Source organism: Labeo rohita, chromosome 5 (assembly GCF_022985175.1).
Source record: "Labeo rohita strain BAU-BD-2019 chromosome 5, IGBB_LRoh.1.0, whole genome shotgun sequence".
Taxonomy (NCBI): Eukaryota; Metazoa; Chordata; class Actinopteri; order Cypriniformes; family Cyprinidae; genus Labeo; species Labeo rohita.
Window position 1 is genome coordinate 23,713,726 of NC_066873.1, and position 8,447 is coordinate 23,722,172.

Here is an 8,447-nt window from a genome sequence, read left to right on the forward strand (position 1 = left end):
ACCCATCTCTCAGTTTTTCTCATTTTGGTCAGCTCACTATCAAACTGTTCTTCTCTTTTGTTCTGCATCGTTTTTCTCCCAGTCATCTATATCTGATCCTCAGTGTGTGCCACACACCTCTTTGGAACAAATGCTGAAAAAATGTAAATTTAAAGGGATAGTTGACCCAAACATGAAAATTCTGCTATTAATAACTCACCGTAATGTCGCTTCAAACCCAAAAGATCTTCGTTCATCTTCGGAACACAAATTAAAATATTTTTGATGATTCTCAATAATGGTGGAATATGTGATTTAAAAAAAGAATTGTACATTATAGTCGTTATTTTTGTTTTCTTTGTGTGCAAAAAGTATTCTTGTAAAATTGCGGTTGAACTACTGATGTCACATGGACTGTTTTACCAATGTCCTTACTACTTTTCTGGGTCTGGGAACATTTCAGTTGCATTGCTGTCTATGCAGGGTCAGAACGCTCTTGGATTTAATCAAAAATATCTTAATTTGTGTTCCAAAGATGAACAAAGGTCTTACGGGTTTGGAATGACATGAGGGTGAGTACTTAATGACAGAATTTTCATTTTTGGCTGAAATCATTAACTAAGGGATAATGTACAGCCATTTTTGTTGAAATTATTGGAGCTGAAAATATTTCATAATTTTACTTGTATAATGTCTTGGATTCCATATATTACAATATACAAAATAATGTGCAACAAGATAAACAATGAAACAATATTAGAGCAATAGTAACAAAGGTTCCTCTTAGATGAATTTCACTACAGTCAAAAACAGAGATAAAAAATTTTTGTAAAAACAAAAAAGCTGATGTGATACATGAGACATAAACGTATACCGTTTTCAGTTACCCAAAAGAGTGGCTCATATATACAGCTTTGCCATGGATCGTGCTGAATATTAGGAAATATCTGGCCAATATGTTGGGACTGACCAGTAAGCATAGAGCATTTCAATAAACTTTCACCAAATTTTACCAGATATTTTTTGACATCACTCAATCAGCACATAATACATAAAGAAATAGCTGCTTAAAGAAATAGTTCACCCCAAAATGAAAATTCTGTCATCATTTACTCATCCTCATGCTGCTTCAAACCTGTTTGACGTTCTGTATTCTGCAAAACATAAAAGATGATATTTTGAATATTGGTAACTAATGAAGATTTTACTATGGTAATGGATATGACAGTGTCAGTGTATTTGGTCTTGGCAGAATAGATCTGCTACACTGCTCAGTTGCTGTTATTGCTGTTGTTGTAGTTTATTGCTGCTGCTGCAAAGCAAGTACGGGAATCTGCTACTGCCAATTTATATACGTGCTGTGAGTAAGAATACCCTGGGTATTAAGACTTGTATGGCTTAATATAACGTAAATGATGAATCTTACTGAAATATGCAGTAGAAAACCCATGAAAGATTTACATTATTTAAAAAACCCACATTGTTTTATACCTATTTTGGACTATGGGGGTGCCATCATGGCGTGAAATGGTTGCATTCTGTGAGCTACTGGCGCAACTCAACTCCTAAAATAAAATATTGATACAATGACCACAGCTACCGAAAGAGCTTACAGGTGGTGATGGATAGGCTTAAACCAAATGCTGTACCATTGAATTTCCCCACAAGGAGTCTAAACGCCCCTGGATATTGAATGAAATCTGCACGGAGAAACTCCTTCAGTGGCTGCGGCGTCATGACAAGCATAAGCATGTTTACATCCTGCCAGGATGTCATCCAGCGTTTTTTTACTCTGCCATTTGTAAGCTCGTTCAGTAGCTGTGGTCGACTAAAAGCCTTCCCATTCTTTTCTCTTCTTCTTATCACTGGGGAAGCAGTGAAGGCGTACATCGCTTCTCTTGTAGCCCTTCGGCTGAAAATTACAACCAATAGATGCACAGTGTGCCATCTTATCATTTTTCTTATCTATTTTATTTTCCAAGTTGTGTTGCTGTAAAAATAGCAACAGGTAGCGCCAGTAGCCATCGCCCACCCCCCATAGTCCAAAATATGAATAAAACTATGTGGATTTTTTTAAATAATGTGAATCTTTCGTTTGGGTTTTTATTTCTCATTTCAGTAAGAGACATCATTTACATTACATTAAGCCATTCAAGTCTTAATACCCGGGTTCCCTTTAAGACATTCTGCTGCTGCACAAGTTGCATATATAATATCCCCTAGTAGATCTATACAGGTGGAGCTGGGGAGGTGACGGGGTTTCAGAGGAATGCTGCGAAATGCTCTGTTGAATGCTAACCAGCTATTTAAATGTAAAGCAGCAAGCTCATTGGCTGCATATGCAACATGAACCAATCAGCTTGTGCCAAGTAGTTCAACACTGTGAATATCATCAGTTTGCATTAACGACCACCAGCCTGCGACACCTACAGTTTCATGACAGCACTTGGAACATCTGCTTTTATGCATCACACAGGGAAGAGTGTGATAAAGATTTGGAATTATATGTAGGTGTGTAAATAATAAGAGAATTTAGATTTTTGAATGAAATATTTCTTTAAGTTAAAATTGCAAGCTGTCACTTTCGTACAGTGCAAACTCATAGCTGTTATTAACTTTTTTCTAAGTAAAGGTATTATCCAGTTTCTAGAGCTTGCTCCCACGTATTTAAAAGGTTGGCTCCTCAGTTGCCTGTCATGCACTTATATTTCATTAAGTTAATTTTCTTATATCTCCCTCTCTTTTTTCTTGCCCTATTTCTTTCACTGTCCATCACTGTGGCCACATGACTGTGAGTGCTGCATTTATTTGATTAATATTTCGGTGATTCCCTCCCCTTCCCTCCTCTTGCACGTTCCCTCGTTTCACCTCCTCCATGTGACTCAGAGACAAGGGGCGTGAAGATGGGGAAAGGGAAAGAAAACTATTCAAACAACATTTAAAGGCCTGATGTCCAATCAGTTTGATAGAGCACCTACTTGAACTGTAATTTACATGAATGTGTATCTGTAGCTGCTGTGTGATGGCTGATACGGCTGAACTGTGTGCTGGCATGAGTGTGTGTGTGTGTGTGTGTGTGTGTGTGTCAGTGCCATGGTAACATTGTGTATAATTACATTAGTCTTGTACTGCACAGAGAGAGGGGAGGAGTTCACTATCCACATAAGCAAGCAGTCATTAACCTTTCTCGCACTCTCGCTGCCTGAGTGACTCTGAAATGAAATAGTTAATCACAGAGCAGCGATGTCATTATAAGGGGAGCATTATGGGTAAGGACACGCTGACTTTGGCTATGTCAGGTGTTTTTACTCTCATAATGCACACACGCATGAACACTCAAGATGTTAACCGTGTGGAGGAGGGAGGGTTTTCTTCATGGTCAGACTGTCAGGACTGCTGTTTCAGGGAATGCACGGTTTTGGAAATTATGGGCTGTCAGGTTTTGGGCGGCTGTGGGCTTGAAGAAAAGAGGCACAGGTGTGTCATTTGTGACCTAGAACAGCTATTTCTCTTTTTCTCCCTCTCACACACATACAATGAAATTACATATACATGAGTGAACATGGGTATTCAATGTGGATTTGAAATGGTCTATCTATCTATCTATCTATCTATCTATCTATCTATCTATCTATCTATCTATCTATTTATCTATCTATCTAACCATCTCTTACATCTACATTTTGGCATATAGTTTCATTTTTTTGGCATGTAGTTTCACTGCATCGTGTTCATTTTTAGGTCGCATTAAATACATACAGTATATAGTACCTAGAAGTAGAGGCCTGGGAATTTTCAGGGATGCTCCAAATTTTGTGCTGGGAGTGTTCCAAAAATTGCAGCAAACACTCACAGAGCCCTTTGAAAATAACAGTACCTTTATGCATCAGTAACACTCAGCAACGGTAGATACATACACACACACACACACACATTTATTGTTGTGCAGATTGTTTTCTCTTTTATTGTTCTCATATTTGGAGCATGTGAAGAATAATGAGGACCACTGTTTAACAACATGTTGAATGCTAGTTTAAGTTAATTTATTTGAAATAGAAGTTGAATTATAAATGTTACAACACATGCATTTCTCAAGGCACTAAGATCGAGAGGCACATGTTCGGACTGCAGTTGTTCTGCTATAGCCATTGTACTAATTAAATGACATATAGGGATTTTCTAAGGGTCGCAAACACAGTCTAAAAGGAGGATCAATTGGGTCGTACGCTGAGTTAGCATGTGCTAATCTATATGTTTACTTTAGTGGTAACTGCAAATTAGATTCACCTATAGCCTGCTACAGAGGTTACAGTAATGTGAAGTTAAATATAGAGCCGGTTTACTCTGCTGGGGTACCAAATCAGGCCATTAGCAGAAACGGGGTTGGAAGCAAGTGGACCTGTGTGCAGAAGACTAAAAGGGGAAGAACATCATGCGGTTAAGATTTAATAGTATTAAGAATATAATTTGTATTTAATTCTGTCCTTCATTTAATCATGAATCATTTAGCCTACAAAAAGGCAATCTTATGAGAGCGTCATGAGGATTATAAGTATTCTGTCAGGCTAGAATGCTAAATTCTGTTAACATAGTTAATTTAACATGAAGATATTTAATGACCCTAATTGTTTCTGTTGCATGTGTAACCACTAAATATTAGCATTATTGAAATTAAAATAATATTCATTGCATCCCATCAGTTTAATTTTGAAAAGAGACATGACAATGACTAACTGCTGCTCATTGGTGATGATTTAATATCAGTGAGGTTCGAAAACAGACAAAGATGATCAAATAGTCCATTTTATTAAATAAAGAAACAACCAAGAGGATTCAGGTTATATAACAGCAGTGTGCATGCAACACAAACAATACCAGACAAAGAGGGAGTGAAAGTGAGGACCTTAAATGTGACCCTGGACCCCAAGTAGCACGGGTATATTTGTAGCAATAGCCAACAATACACTGTATGGGTCAAAATGATCGATTTTTCTTTAATGCCAAAAATCATTAGGATATTAACGAAAGATCATGTTTCATGAAAATATTTTGTACATTTCCTACTGTAAATATATCAAAATCTAATTATTGATTAGTAATATGCATTGCTAAGAACTTCATTTGGACAACTTTAAAGGCGGTTTTCTCAATATTTTGATTTTTATGCACCCTCAGATTCCAGATTTTCAAATAGTTTTATCTCTGCCAAATATTGTCCTATTCTAACAAACCACACATCAATGAAACGCTTATTTATTTGTCTTTCATGTGATGTATAAATCTCAATTTCAAAAAATTGACCTTTATGACTTGTTTTGTGGTCCATGGTCACAAATACACAAAGTGATGATGAAACAAATTGACAAACAGCTAATACTTACTACTGCCAATACATCCACAGACATGCTGCTGTGAGCATGTATTAAATACTGCTGCTGTACATATAACATCTATAAAATAGAAAAATCTATAAAATATTCAAAATTCATGAAATCACCCCATAGGCTATAGCAGATCTATACAGGTGGAGCTGGGTAAGGTGGAGGTGCAACCGCTACAGCAAGCACTAGCCAAGCATTTGAATGTTGTGCAGCAAGCTCATTGGCTGCTGATATAAAAGAAATCAGTCAGCTCTGCCATGAGAATAATGATGTGATAATATCAGACTATCAAAGTATTGGCCCGCACTATCTAGAGCTTCATGACACAACTTTGCATTTGTTTCACCTAAACTCTCTGAGAGTTTACCATGATAGTATCCATGTTTTTCTTCAATGTGGAAGTAAGCCTATCCGTGTGACACCGCTATAGGGAAATAATGAGAAGAATAACAATGTGTAGTAAATGGTAAAACGGTTTGCACTATAAACCAGTGTGTTCATTTAAGATAATACATTAAAAATAATATGGTAAGACACACCAATTTGCAATATCAAGCAGCAAAATGAGCTGTTTTGTACAGCTAAAAATAGCTGGACGCAGATGAGACCGGAAGCCAGACCCATAAAATGTTAAAATGGCCGTGCCCACTTTTACAGGAAGAAAAAATGGATACATGGCAATGTCAATGTGTTTGGTCTTGGCGGAATAGACCTATTACACTGCTGCTCCTGTGACAGAGCAAGTACCGTGACTTGCTTCTGTCAACATCCACAGACATGCTGCTGTGAGCATGAGTAAAATACTGCAGCTGCACATATGACATATATAAAATTAACCCCCATGCAGCAAAACAGGAGACACTATAAGCCAATATATATGCATGCTGCTGAGTGTAAGATATAAACTGCTGCATCAGCAGGCATGCATATATCCATATATATGAAAAAAAATGAAAACAAAGACAGGATAGAACACAACAACCCCCAAAAAACAGATTTATTGCCAAAACATTTGCTTCAAGGAGCCATGTGAACTGCATGTTTTACTATCTACTGTATGTATGCCTGAGCTATCATGCTGACTGGCTTAACTCTAGTGGCCTACGATTCTGTGTCCCTTGGGTTTTAGTTTTAGGTTTAGTTAATAACCCTGCTGTAAAATCATATTTTCATGGAAAATAGGGAAGTAAAGACTTTCATGAGCCAGGCTCTTCCTCATGGTTAATCCAATAGAAAGTGTTAGTTTAACACTGCTGTGGAACATGGAAACACACAGGTCAAAAGCTTTGTGCTTTGTGCTTTATATATATCATTCAGACATTTAGACACATTTACATTCATCATACTCATTTACCCTGTGTGCATGTCTGTGATATACCATAAGACATACCATATACATGTGTTTAGATTAGCGATTCTAAAAAAACTAATTTGCCCTAAACTGTAAAACATATGCAGTAGTAATTTGAGAATACCATACCCTGTCTGCAAACTGATGACATAATCCACAACTTAGCCTGTGCAACCGCAGGGTTTAGCTCTGAGACTAAGAACAAAGCTTTGTGTTTTTAAAATATTAGTGCTGGTGGGCAAGATAGAAACCAACATGAATGCTGCTGGGGGTTTTCTTACTTATCTTTGCCATTTAGCTGATGCTTTTAATCCAAAGCTACTTACAGTGCACTAATTGCAGGAACAGTCCCCTCCCTGGAATAACATGGAGCAAAGTGTTTGGCTCGAAGGCACAAGGATCCAGATCTCATCTCTTGCCATCAACTCTCTAACCTCTAAGTGGACCTGGTCCATATCATTATGCTACCACCTCCCAAAATATTGTCTAATTGTGTCGTCATTTTAAGGGAAAAGGATTTGAATCTATGCATACATGAACAATGAGCTTCCAGCTCAGCATCCATGCCATCCATCTTTCTGTATAGCAATTAAAAGAGTGCAATTTAGAGCAAATTCCTTATTTAAATTTTGTGTTGAATGGAAGTTATTATGTTAATAAATAGCTGCCAGGGATGGGAAATTGATTGGGCTGTGTAGCAGGAATGTTGTGTTCAGGTTTTAGCACACTAGAGTGCTCTGTGAGCCCAGATAGAGCAGCTGCCATACCATACTGTGCTATAGCTGCTGACCACGCTCATAAATATGGTCATTTTTTAACTTTTTCAGCACTGCAGATTTCCTACTTGCTAGTAACTCAGGATTCTGCTCAACAACAATGGTTTCCAGAGGCACTGTCAGTTTACAGTGTGACTGGGTTGGGATACAGCCCAAAAGCATAGTTAATAGTAGGTAAATGCTCTTAAAAGCCACATCGGTGGATTTGGAAAAAACCTGGTCCAGAACTGTGGGGATGGAAAAAGTGTTATGTGTGGAGATGAGGACATATGGGCTGTAACTGTTTTCACACTGAGTTTCACCTTGCTGTGATACCTGGCTGACCTTTCGGAGCACACAGGCAATGAGTGTGGGTGGTGGATTAAGCTGGATTGTTGTTTGCCTTATTTGTGAGCTAAATCTGTGATATTTTATCATTCTAATGGTGTATATGAGAAATGTCGGGCAGCGACTCTAAACATCATATTTACATCACAAATAAACTTCTCTTATACTATGTAGGCTATGTACTTTCTGTTTAGTCAGGCATAAATGTATATATTTATATATTTATGTACATTGTAATTAAAAATTGCACGTTGCTACTTTAAGGTCACATACAAATGATGTTTCAAACAAGATGTGGTAGTTTTCTTAAAATTCACAAACATCTGTTTAGTAAACAAGGAAAAATACAAAACATGCTAATATGAAAAATATGTCCATTTGCCACAGAGAAGGCTGCTTTTAGAAATTAAACACTGATATAGCTGGCTCTTCAACAGCATAGCAGTTCGTATGAATGAATCCATTAGTTTCTCCACTACCTCTTTACCTAATCAGACCATCCGCTTGATTTTATCAGGAGGACAGTGCTCTCTGTTGTTTGTAAAATGTACTGCAGCTGCTACCAAGAAGAAGAATTGAATGAGCCTTACTTTTCCCGTGAGAAACACACAAGGAAGTGGAACGAAAAATACT